This window comes from Parasteatoda tepidariorum, chromosome 1, assembly GCF_982258835.1.
Source record: "Parasteatoda tepidariorum strain Cologne lab strain chromosome 1, Ptep-v5.0, whole genome shotgun sequence".
In the NCBI taxonomy this organism is placed as follows: domain Eukaryota; kingdom Metazoa; phylum Arthropoda; class Arachnida; order Araneae; family Theridiidae; genus Parasteatoda; species Parasteatoda tepidariorum.
In genome coordinates, this window is record NC_141755.1 from 22,037,090 (window position 1) to 22,051,285 (window position 14,196).

Here is a 14,196-nt window from a genome sequence, read left to right on the forward strand (position 1 = left end):
TGATTACTACGATTTCCTCCAACGTAAAAAAAAATCTCGCTTAAATTGGCGACCTTTTCTGGAAAAATAAATGATTTTTTAAACATCTAAGCAACTTGACCATGTCTAAGTTCAGACTATTTTTTTAGCAAGAGAGTATATATTGTTTAAAACGGCAGCTTTGGTTCCATTTTAATGTCCTTTTATTCAATTTATTTTTCTCGGAAAAAAAGCTTTAAAGAACAAAATAAATTGCTTTAGTTTTTCATCCTTAGTGGGAAAAAAATTCTAATTTTCTTTATTTCATTTTAAATTAAATTAAATGCATAAAAAATCAATGATCATAAACTCTTAATTTATTGCAATTATCATCAAAGTCAACACTTAAATTATGAAACACTGGGTGAAAAGCAGCAATTTCGAGTAAAATTTAGATTTTATTTTACTGTTTATATTTGAATCTATGTTCAATAGCTTTCTCTTTAAATATTTGTTCTCCGATCCTTAGAATCGAAGTTATAGTTGTTTTTCGCATGTTGATAAATAAAACAAAATAGAAATTACATATTTTAAATACATTTTCAGAAAAATGCTAATTTTGTAAAAATCTCTTTAAGTTAATAATCATTACAAAACAAAATTTATTATAGAATTTTCTGATGCATCGTGTATAGATTTTGCATAATGTTAGCTATGTTTCGAAGTAAAGGCTAAGGTCTAGGTGTAAATTAATTATTTTTATCGCTCTTTTGTTAAGAATGTTAAAACTTTTTCTTTAGAAGATCAATATAAAACAATATTTTCATTTCTTTAAAAAAAGATTTTACTTCAAAACACGGTAACCATATAATTGGTCTTAAAAATTATTTTTTATATTGTTGCATTGCGCTTTGTTGTAGAGCTGCTTGCGTGACATAAAACCTTTAGTTTTTATGCTAAAATTTGTCCTTATTTTGTAAAAATATTTCATAAATTTTTAAACTTTACATCACATTTATAATTTTAGGTTTTATGGATTGTAAGTAATTATCTATAATTTTTTTCTTCCTTAAGTCTAAAGTAACTAAGCATTTCTAAAACAGGCAACAACAAAGAATTTCAGGTAGAAGGATGCAATTCAGAATGTCTCATACGAAACTTTCTAGATAAAATAATAGCTTAAAAAAGATTTGTCTTATAAATTTTAAGCTGTAGAATTCATTCTTTCAAAAAGAGCCATAAATATTCAATATTCAAATTAAAAGATTGTTTTCGTAGTTAATGTATAATCATTTACTGGAAGCTAAAGCATTAAAAAAGTACCAAAAATAAATAAATTATAGCTAAATTGAAAAAAAAAATATCTCGATCTATTATAAATTTTTATATTTTTGACAATAGAATGCGTTTTTAAAATTTGTATCTATCAGTCATTAGGACAAATATTTTGATGGGTGGCAACTCGAAAAATGAGTCACCAACACGTGGTCTTTATAACCGATAAGTACCAATATTTTTGAAGAAGAGAGGTTGAACATCAACAACGACTAGATGCAATAAGCGTACTTAGAGTGCTCATATTTTAGACTATGATTAGGTTTTTACAAAGTAGCTAATATCCATCAAAAGTGCCAACTAACATATTTTTTTGTTTAAAATGTTAACATAGGTTGTTTTGAACAACAAATCCTTTTTTTACCAGGTTTATATCAACTTGCCTTTGTGTATGTCTGTTCGGGTGGAATTTTGTAATCGATTTTAAACTAATTTCCAGACTAGCTACGGACTTCAAATTTGGCACATAGTTCAGAATTGGATGACAATGTATGAAAATGAAGAGAAAAAAGACATACAAAGTAAATTAAAATTAAAGAAAAATTTATATTTTCGCAATTGTCTTTTGTTGTCGATTCGATTATTTCAAATTAGTGTCACATGTCAGTTGAAAAGTTTTGTGTACAATGAGTGAAAAAATTGCGATTTTAAAAGTGAGTACAAAAAAAAAATTTAAAAAAAATAAAATTTTTAAAAATCACGTTTTTGTAGTGGAGAATAATAATTAAAAAACAGAAATTGAAAAACGAAAAACGTGGGGTCATGAAATGCATAACAGTACATATACTTATACACATTTTCTTACGCATACACATCCACATTCAGATACAATTACAGATATGCATACACATATTCTCATGAGCACACATACTGTTACTGTTATGTATTTCATGAGCCCCACGTTTTTAATTTTTCAAATATTTGTTTTTTAATTATTATTCTCCAATACAAAAACGTGGTCTTTAAAAGTATTATTTTTATTTTTTTTTTAATAATAAATTCGCCATGGTACCCATTTCTGTGAAATGCTTCGAAACACCCAAGATCTGAAAGTGCAAATATATGAGAGGTTAAAATTAAAGCTATTATTACTTGCGCAGTACACGGAGAAAAAAATTTTGGTAAAATTACCGAACTGTACGGTAATGACAATTCTGCTAAACAATAAATTCTGGTTGAATTCTGAATCCGTCATTGAGTTCATAAATTGGAGATAACCCTCATTATAACCTCAAGGACATTGGTATGTATGCAGCAATCCAACTTTTAACCCACAACCTAGATGTATATAATTCAACGTTGTAGGCGCGGTATAGCCACAACGGGTTCTTGCGCCAAAAATTCCAAACAAATCAACAAAACATGGTTAAATTCTGCTGTTAAAATACCATAATTCTGGTTAATAAAACCAAATAATTCGGTATTTAAACCATTCTGATAAGTAGTTTTTCGGTTCATGCGTCAATAGTTTTTCCGGTTTTTAGGAAACTTTGGTTTTTAAAATTGAAATTCTTATAACCACATATTTAGTAAAAAATATAAAACTGAAAAGTTAATTATGAAATCAAATGGAATGAATGGTTTTTATGCCATACTTCTAGGTATCACGCTAAAACAACCAAATTTCATATCATATCAAAAAACCATATTTTATTGATAATTTTACCAAAATCATTACCAAAGCCCTTCGGTAAAAAATACCGAGAATTTTGGCGTTCTCATAGAGCTAGAAACAAGGTAAATTTTACCATATTCCGGTAGTTTTGATCATATCTTTTTTTTTCAGTGTATAAGTTAATACTTATATACTGTCTTGATTATTGACTACGATTTTAAATCTCGAGACACTTGAAATTCTACTCATTTAAAAATACGGACCAGCTGGTCTCTCGAGGGCGATTAGTAATAACAACTTCACAGAGGAGAACTTTTTCTTTATCATTGAAACGCATTCTGAAACATTAAAAATTATATCTATTGAAAAAAATATTCTGGGTGGTCAATCGCACAGTTTCACAGCTTCTTCGCATTATTTTTACTCAGAATTAGAACATATTTCTTATGAATTTTTTTTTAAATGTTATATTTTTTTAAATATAACAATCAGTGAAAAAAATAAAATACAGTACAGAACCCGTTATCCGGAAATCAGAAAACCGGAAAACCAAAAAACCGGAACGAAATTCGATAAATTTTCCCTCCATTTTTTTTAGAAAATGTTTTTTTCCTCATAAGATTTTAGGATTTTTCTTTCCTTTTTGAAAGATGTTCACCTTACCATCATTTTGGAAATAATCATTAGTGTATTACTTCATCGTTTTTCTTCTTTTTAAGAGAATTTCCGAATTTTTTTTTTTTTTTTGGTTGGGTTTAACAATAAAAAAACGGCTTTTTGTAGCGATTCAGAAAACCGGAGAAATCAATTATCCGGAATAGCGATGGTCCCGATCGTTCCGGATAATCGGTTCCCTACTGTAAAAACAAATCAAATATATTAACCCTAATGCTAATCGTAAATTAAAAGATAAATATGTGCGTATGAACTGTAATGTATGATGGGACAAACAGAAAAAATTCAATACCCAAAGTATACATTTTCAAAAAGTAGGAAAAGAAATGACCCATAAAAATTTATTATTCCAAAATATTAGGAGGAAGCTTGGGAGAAATTGATTTTTTTTTCTTTAAAGTGAAAAAAGATCATCAATACCATAGATATTAATTATGAATTTAAATATCTCACGTTTAAAAGCGGGATATTTTTTTTAAGTCTGAAAAAAATGATAAAAATAAAAATTATTCGAGAAAACTCTGATGATAAATTTCTTTTGTAAAGCGAGAATTTTCATAAATTGTGTTCGATCTTCTTTGGAACGTGTACGTTTTTAAATTACAGTATTATCTCTAAGAAAAACAAGAAAATCACTCAAACATCATTATGGAGTAGAGGTTGTAAATAAATGCTTCTAAAAATACAAGCGTTTCGGTGTCGAAAATTTAAAATTTGAAAATATTTATTTTGAATAGAAATTGTGAGAATCAATTTACTTTCGAAAGAATTTTAATTGATATAAATCTTTAATAATATAAGTCAAAGAATGGATATGATTCCTATGAAACACTTTTTTCGTAATTGAAAATTTATTTTAATTAAAAGAGAATAACATACTTTCCAATGCGCATGGATTGCGTATTCTTTTCCACTATAAACGTGCAAGTGAAATGTGATAGAAACGTATCAAAATATATTGAGAAAATCACACGGCTGACAATAAAACGAAACTTTAATCAAAATAAATTGCCGCCGTGTTCTTACTTTAGCATCAAACACAAGAGAAAAGCATCAAATGTATTTTCTTAATATACCAATTTATACCAACCAAAAGAAATAACTTTGTATTTTTTCCTATTCTTAGAATTAAAGAAATAGTTTTTACGAACTCAAAATAAAAATAATTACGAGTAACTTTAAAATGTAATATAGTATAAAAAATAACATGAACAAGAATAAAACAAAAAACAAATTGCATAGTTTACTCAGATCAAAAATAAATTTAAATTTGGATCATTTGAACTATTCCTAATATATTAATACATTTTTAATTATTTTAACTTAATTATAAAATAAAACAGAAGAACGAATTTAAAAAATAAAGTTGATAAATAAAATAATAAATAAGATACGATATTCTTTCAAGATTTTTAAAGTAGGACTTAAAGGTTAGAAAATACATTATAAAAATATTAATTAATTTGTAATGAAATTTATTCAAACTAAAATGTGCTTTATTTCAATTGAATGTGGGAATTCTTATAGTTATTAAGTTTCTTTATTATACTTTTGAGTTGTCTAAGAATATTTTATATGAGCCATCTAAAAAAAAAAGAGTTTTTGTTCTATTTTAGTTTAAATGTTTTATGGAATAATAAAAGCATTCCACCATACAAAGGCGAGTTTCTAAATTAGCTATTTCCATTTAACTATTCTGTACGTTATTTACAAGATTTTCTTTGAAAAAAATTAAATTGGCATACTATTAATAATATTAAAGTTTAATAAGAAGTATTTTAATTTATGATTTTTGGCAACATACCTAACGATTTTCATCGTATTTGGCCAAAAGCATTTAAATTTTTTAAAAAAAATTTATAAAAATTATGCTTATTAGAATATTAGATTATGCTAAAGACTCACATGTGCTTAATTATTTTTAAAATTAGATTGTTTTTTTTTTATTTTTCATGCTTACATGACACCTTATTTTAAATATGAACCATTAACATCTTGCAGTGTACAAACAACATTTATTGTTATAATTATTATCAAACATTATGTCAGCTGACTATTATTAATATTAACAAATTATTAGTCAATTAACTGAGAAAATACTATTAATAAGAAAGATTATAAAACACTGTTACAATCCGTTCAGGAAACCTTTTTTGATCGTAAACACTTGAAAACTTGTTACAGGAAGTTAAAATTATTTTAGGCAAGCATATTATGTAATAGTGACTATGTCTTTAATGACAAATAAATGGAACTATAACACAGATCGTAAAGTTACAACCACAAATCACGTCACAACGTTTGGTCACAAACTTTAATTCGCATTAGTAGCGATTTCCTTAATTTTTGAATTTAAAATCTCTTCCCGAAAAACGTATTGTTTTAATTAAGTCAAATGAGATATCATAGTGATGCGAATCTATAATTTTCTTTTAAATATGATTATTGCCGTACAAAAGAAATTTTTAGACTTATCGGAGGAAATCCTGTACCACACGCTACATGATATTTCATCATTAATTTTAAGTTTTGATCCCTTCAGAAAATACTTCATGATAAAAAAAAATTAATTTATAATGTTTCTTAAATGTCTGCTTAAGCACCGTAATGTTTGCCTAAATATAACTTAAATGTATTTATGGTCTACTAGACGTCTACATTCATCACGTCTCGTGACTGCTTTAAAGTAAATATTAGATTAATTTGGGAAAATGAATATTTTCATAGACTGATTATTATATTATAATATAACTTATATTTTTATTAAATTATAAAGATGTTTAAAAAAATTGTTAAGTAGAACTCAAATTTTTTTTAAGTATCTTATACACGAGGAAAAAAAATAAGAAATATATGGTAAAAAATATAACCAAAATATACGGTATTTAACCCATTTATTTGGTAATTTTTCCGCTCATATGGTAACGAAAATTTTAATTTTCAAAATTATATTTCCTATTACCATACATTAAGTAAAAGTATATAAAACTGAAAAAGGAAATTTAACCAAATAAATGGGGTTCTTACCATGATCTGAAATATAATAATGAAATTACCAAATTTTACCATATTTATGAAATTTTAACTCATACTATAAAACAATATTTTACTGCTAATTTTACCAAAAACATTAACAAAGCATTTCAGTAAAAATTACCGAGCTTTACGGTTCTTCCATACAGCCAGAAATACGGTAAGTTTTACCAAATTCTAGTAGTTTCGACCTTAATATTTTTCTTAGTGAACAAAAGTCATCAACAAATGTTACGATTCTTAGTTTTTTGAATTTTATTAAAATATTTATTGAATATTGGGTGTGTCAAATTTCTTTCTGAAAATTCCTTTCGCTTTACGCATTTTTAAGGGGGTGGGGGCCAATTGTCACGATATTATTTGTAATATTTACTAAAATTGCGATAAAATTTATTTCTTAACTCAGATATTGTTTTTTTGCAAGAAAGATGTCTATTTCCTTTTATTTAAATAGTGGCAACGCTAAAACTTTCAGGAAATAATATTGTTGAATTCGTATTAAATTACATACATTATTTTTACAATAAAATATGCATTATTGCATGAAGATTATATTAAAATATAAGGGTATCTGAAAACTATGTAATTTTCGTTTGTCTATTAAAACTGCAGCTTTCCCATCATAATTATTTAAAAAAATTTTATTAACTATAAATACATTTATATAGTTTTAAAGACCACATAATAAATAAAGCCATGCTCGATTTAATATTTTATTTTTTAACAATTTTTCTTTATTATAAAGAACGTACTGAGATTTTTCATTGATAACTATTAGTCTGTTACAACGGAATCCCTTATTTACTAGACGAATATGTGATATACACTTTGCATTAACATTCAGCTATATATTTTTAACTAAATATTCTTTTAAATAAAATTTTAAAAATTAAAAATTTATACGCTACATTTATGTCGATTCTGTAAACATTTGTTTGAATATAGACTGACAGTAAGACAGAATTCACAACACACAAGTCACAAGACTCAAACTTAACAATTAGTTCTTTCGAATAAGTCAAAAAGCAAAAAAAGTATGCAATTTCAAATATTTCACAAACTGGCAATCACGGTTATTTTCACGCAAAAAAGACGTTAACCCATATTAATATATATCATTCTCTAAATTGACAAACTGTCTTCACTTTCAAGCATATTATTAAGAAGATAGAAATTAATGATTTTAATAAATGTGTAAATCGTTTTAAATTTATTTATAATTAATTTTCATAATCATATACGTTCGAACTTATGGCACCAGCCAAATATTTTGTATTTTTTACTTAAACCTCAAAAAAGTCTGTAACTTCTATACTAAGAAATTTTCTCTGTAGCACATTTTTCATGGTTTTACATTCAACTAGAGATATTTATAATTTTCAATTACTCTAGAGAGACTCTACTGTATTTTAATACCTTCCAAAACCGAAAAATACGGTTAAACGTAATAAAAAGGTCAGTTTTTAAAAACAAATTAAGGTAAGCATTTCATTTGTTTTATAGAATTTTTTTTCATCAAGTAATAAAACAAAATTTATCCCGTTACGCAAGTTTACACTTACATCAATAGATTTTGGCATTGAGGGAACTTAAGTTTGAGAATTGCTACACATTTCACATAATTTATTATGCATTCTATTCTAAAAGATCAAAGTTATTCACCCTGATCTACACTGCAACGGGCATTGTCTTCCTAAGAAAATCATACTACGACGATAAGATTTTATGATTTGATGCTCCTCGGAAACGATATTACCTTTCTGAACTTGAAATGCATAAAAAGCCTCAGGAAGGTATCTAAATTTAAAAATTTATCCGTGATGTCTATAAAAGTTTATGGGATTACGATTTCACTAACGTTGGATATAAAGATAAAATTTAGTCTCACTGCATTATTTTTTAGAAATGTTTAAGCTAGATATAGCGTGAAAGATTTACCTTTGTTTTATGAAATAGAACGTATATATACGGAATTTATTATTGTAAAAATTAATGTATGTACAAACGAGGTAAACTATGAAATTAATAATTGTATAAACTAATGTATAGGAACAAATAAGATAAATCAAGAAATTAATTATTGTTTAAATTAATGTGTGAACTAATGAGGGGAACCATGAAATTAATTGTTGCTTAAGTTAAAGCATGTACAAACGAGGTAAAAAACTAAATTAATTATGGTATAAACTAATGTATAAGAACAAATAAGATAAATCACGAAATTAATTACGGTTTAATTCAATATATGAACTAAAAAGGGGAACTACGAAATTAATTGTATAAATTAAAGCATGTACAAATGAGGTAAACCATGAATTTAATTATTGTATAAATTAATGTATGAACAAAATAGATAAACGATGAAGTTAGACATTGTGTATGAATTAATTTATGAACAAAATAAGTAAACAACTAAATTAATTATGATATAAATTAATGTATAAATAAACGAGATAAACCATAATCAAATTTGTTGCACACTATGGGTAAATTTTGAACATTTATGGCCATCATTTTATAATATTAATACAACACTTTTCGTAACAATTTACAGTAGATAAAAATAGAGAAATAATTAGTGAAGCAATTACTATAATTCCATACCGGCCACCTGCTTAAAAAGAAATCGCACTAAATACTGTACCATCCCGTCACATATTGAAGCTGTTCTTATATCCGATAAAACATGATAAAAATCTTGATTTCACAGTGGATGAAAAAATATCTACAATGACTCTCTACTGACAACAATAAAGATTCTTTGTCCTCATAATTTATTGTAAAAATTAAATAGTAAAACAGTTTTTTTTTTTTATATTACAGCATTAAAATATTTTTAAGTTATAATAATCTGCTGTTATTAGCAAGCAATTATATAAAAATTCCTTTGTATCAATTATGAAAACAAAAATATACAATAAATATTATATATTATAAGTTAATATATATTATATATATTATATATCATAATCTAATATTTCTTTTTATAAATGAAATGTATCACTTCTATCTGTAAAATAAGTCTTAGCTCAGAATTTAAGCAATAAAATGCTTAAAAATGTAACAATTCTTTTTTCGAAGTATTATAAACTATAATTAATATTATAATTTTCTTTCGAAATTCAATTACATTTTGTAAATAAGTAATGAAGGCAAATATGTAATGCAACAGGGATGTAATTTTTCAAGTAATTTTATGTAAATAAAATTTATCACACCCGACTGTAAAATAAATCTTAAATATTATAGTATTTAAAGAACAAAATTTAAAATTATATAATAATTTCTGTAGACATAATTCTGTAATTATCTTTAGTTATAAAAAGAAATTTATTCATATTTTCAACTGTAGACAAAATCTAATTTCATTCCTAAACAGCTAACACTAGAAAAAAAAATCAAAATTTTCCCAATCTTATGATATTTTACAAATAAACAAAAGATACGGAAAGACTTGGTGTCAAAATTTACCTCGAAGAGATATGACCAGTATTTTATCATAATTGTGTCATTTATAATATCTGACATACAGGTCAAATAAACAACTGCAGCTGAGGGCAATATTAATGATACCAATCAAACAAGTGTCCAACTGTACATACTTTAACTCCGTTTAGAAAATCTGTTGAAAATTTTTTAAAGAAGAATCTTCTTGCTGTGAAATGCAAACGATATTTTTTTTAACTTTACTCTGTTTTTAAGTTCATGAAAATGTCAAAAAATATATTTTAAAAAAAATCTGTTGAAAAAATTTTGAAGAAGAATCTTCTTGCTATGAAATGCAAGCGATATTTTTGTAACTTTACTCTGTTTATTAGTTCATGAAAATGTCAAAAAATATATTTTAGAAAAAAATCTGTTGAAACAATTTTAAAGAAGAATCTTCTTGCTGTGAAATATTAACTATATTTTTTGAACTTTACACTGTTTTTAGTTCATGAAAAATGTCAAAAAAAATATTTTAAAAAAAAGTCTGCATCATTTTGTGTAGTTTAGATGACAAGATAAACTATAGGTATCACACCTAAAATAAAAAGCATTATTAACAAAGCCTTTAAGAAGCTTTATAAACTTTAATTATATACAAGAACAATCGTACCCCCTTGCCTGAATGGCCTACGACAAAAACAACAACATAAACTTTAAGTAAACTATAATTTTAATTTAAGAGGCGTGTTAAAATGTAAATAATGAAAAAAATTGATTTGTGAAATATTTTCATCGTTAGCTTTCCAAAATTTTATCATTATTTTTAATAATTTATTTTCAACAATGTTCATCATTAATTAAGTGCATCGTAAATTTAAAATAATGACCAGTAAGTAAATAAAACAGCGCACTCATTAACTTTCTTAATCCTAACTCTCTTAAGTCAATGCGTTCAATAATATTGAGCAACATTTGGTACAATTGTATCACCTAAAAAATTATTTATAAGAGATTTTTTTTCTGTTCGTATGCATTTAAAAAGCGATTGTCTGTTCAAAATTGTATTAGGATTTATTCTCGCTTATCGGAGTTTTTAATTAAAATTAAAAATTATATAAAACTGGTGTAAAATTCCATTTTTTATTCTCTTAGACAGCTTTATGGCCTGTACGCGTATAATTATTTGAGTCTAGTAAGAATCCTATCCAAAATGATCTAACATTCCTATCCCGATCAAAATGTAAAAAATACACTATGAAAATATCTCACAATATTCATAAAGTGCCAAAAATATTTTTTTTTCTTCATTTTTTTAAGTAATAATTAAGAATTAGTTGAAAAATATAATTAAGTTCAATTAATTTAATTTTTCTTAAAAATTATTTTATCGCATTAATGTGATTTTCTTGTTAACTACATATTTCTAAGTAAAAATCGCATTTTTTTTGCCATTATTTAAAGTTTGGGACGAACGAAATTAAGTATTCAGAAAATATTATTGGAAACGATAAAAAAAAATCATAGTTTATTTCATTTAACGTAAAATAAACTCTTAAAACTTAATAAATCAAATGATAAACTTACTTAGCATTTGTAAAAAGAAATAATCCTATTTGAAAAGTACAACAAAAACACAAGAAGAAATGAAATTAGTAAAACCACTCCTCGCTTAGAAAATCAACCTCACTAATACGGATGATGTGATGTTTACATTTTACTCAGTTGCTCACAAAGGACGCCAAAAACTTCAATATCGCCAAATCGTCAGCCAATCGCAACAGGTATTCGTTATTGATAGCAAACGCGTGAAGGAGCAATCAGTTTTACGACTTAACTGTAACCTTTTCTCTTTAAACACCTGAATTCGATAAATCGGAATAGTTATGCTCTAATCATTGACTCATAACAAAATAAACAATGAAATATTCGCAATTTTATTTGTTTTGTTTTTTTAACAAAACCCTTTTTTTTTCGAATAATTCATAAAGTATAATTTTATAAATTATTTAAATTGTGGTACATGACTACGAATTTAAAATAAAATGGCATTTTATATCATAACGAATTGAATTTTTATAAATTTTAGTTAGCAAAAATTTTATACAATATTTTATACCTTATGTACATTTATTCAAATCTGTCGAAGTCACTGTTAAGCTGCCGAAGTGAAATTTAGTGGCTAATAATTTCTGAATTAGATATTCAGCAATTATATATATTCCTTTATTATTATTTTTTTTTTTTTGTAATTGGTTAAAAAATGCAAAATTCTTTTACCGATTTAAATTTCATCAAAGATTTTAGATTACAAAAAACGTATTCAATTTTTCTTACTCGGTATCAATTTAATCAAAAGTTTTAACCTGCGTTTCTATCGAAGTGAAATTTATTGATTAGTACTTTTGGAATTAGATATTTAGGATCTCTTATATTTTCTCCTTTATCTTTTTTGTTACTGGTTAAAAAATTAAAACTCATTAATACCATAACGGTTTAAATTTCATCAAAAATTTTAGATTACGAAAAATGCATTAAATTTTTCTTACTCAGAATCAGTTTATTCAAAAATTTTAACCAGTGTTTCTTTCGAAGTGAAATTTATTGAATAATGATTTCTGAATTAGATATTTAGAATCTGTTGCAAAATTATTCCTTTGTATTTTTTGTAACTTTTTATGAACCATTTTTTTTATTTTTGAATGGCCCAAAACGAAAATCACCACTTCAAATCTTTATGTTGAACTATTAAATAAAATATGATTATATTTAACGTTTTAAGGAAAAAAACATTTGTGGGTAAAATTTGCGATTTTACTATAAAATATTCTCAAAAATTTGCAAAAAGATATACTAATATTGAAATATCCCTGAATAATATAACGATACAAATTGTTAAATTTTTAAAGATATATTTTTAAAGATACAGATATATTTAATAATTTTTTTGCATAGAATCTTTTTAATGACACCAAAATTAAGAAACTTGACTTATAAATAAAATAAAAAAGTTATGAACGTTAAGAATATATGAGCCACCTTCTCTAGTTACGCCATTTTATTCAACTAAAGCAAATTTCAAAATGGTTCCTCATTGTAGTTTTGGTTCCAAAAAAATTTTATAAAATATTTTAGAACTTTTTCAGCATGTTCTTTTTCATAAAAAAATTCTCAAAAATCTGAAGTATGGTAGTCACTTGATTTTTTTTATTTCAGTCCATTTCAAAGCAGATAGTCAAAACATATATTTTGGCTATTTCTTTAACTGAGAAATGTATCTTTAACTGCTGTTCCAAGAAAACCAATAAAGCTAATAAAAATAATTAATAATAAATAATTGTTATTAAATAATTGATAAAATATGACAGAACTCAAAATGGTTTCTTTATAATAGATATTTGCAGCTTCTATTTTTTTGTCGCGTCTCACAACTTATCGACATTTTTCTAGATATAAGTTCGAAAAAACTTTGCGAATTTTAATAAACTCAGCAGCAACCATTGATCTATTTGCTTTTCTTAGTATGAACAAATTTATATTAATGAAATTACACCAAAATTTGGTCTTTTAATGTTAAATTGATCAATCTTGACAGCGATTTTTAAAGTTTAAAAAGTATTTCCCTGCTTTCCTTTCCTAATAGTTACTCTTTGTTTTTGATTACAAACTCTAAAGTTCCTCCGTTGATTGAATTCAAACCATTTCAAAATCGGTACTCTGTAAGAAAATTACTGGAATTTTAAAAATTAAAGAAAAAGAGACGAAACTAGTATTGGTGTATAAAAAAAGTGTCACTCACTTCAGAATTCTAATTTTTTCAATAACATTCGAGATCTAAATTCAAAAGATTATATAAATTCTAAACCTCGTACCAATTGAATTTCATAACGATATATTCCTTTTACGAACCATGATTTTAAAGCAATAATTTTGTTTTCATTCATAACTTACAACAATAACATTTAAGTATGAACTTTTATGCTTGTATTACTCAAATTGTCTGCTTAAAGAAGATAATAATATTTGGTTTACCTATATTTTTAATAAATTGTTCAATTTTAAATGAATAATTGAAGTTATAGTAATTAAAATTTCAATCAGTAAATGAAATCCAATAAATTTTTTTGTTACAGCTTTTTTTATTTATTATTTAC

At 25.1% G+C, this 14,196-nt stretch overlaps 1 protein-coding gene across 1 annotated transcript in view; it reads right to left on the reverse strand.

Annotated features, from left to right (window-relative positions):
• The window catches only part of LOC107452768 (cytokine receptor), a 102,100-nt gene extending 90,337 nt beyond the window's left edge, over positions 1-11,763 (reverse strand). The window contains exon 1 of the mRNA XM_016069345.4: positions 11,630-11,763. The gene's annotated coding sequence lies outside the window, so the exon portion shown is untranslated. The remainder of the gene's footprint in view (positions 1-11,629) is intronic.
• Between the last annotated feature and the right edge of the window lie 2,433 nt (positions 11,764-14,196).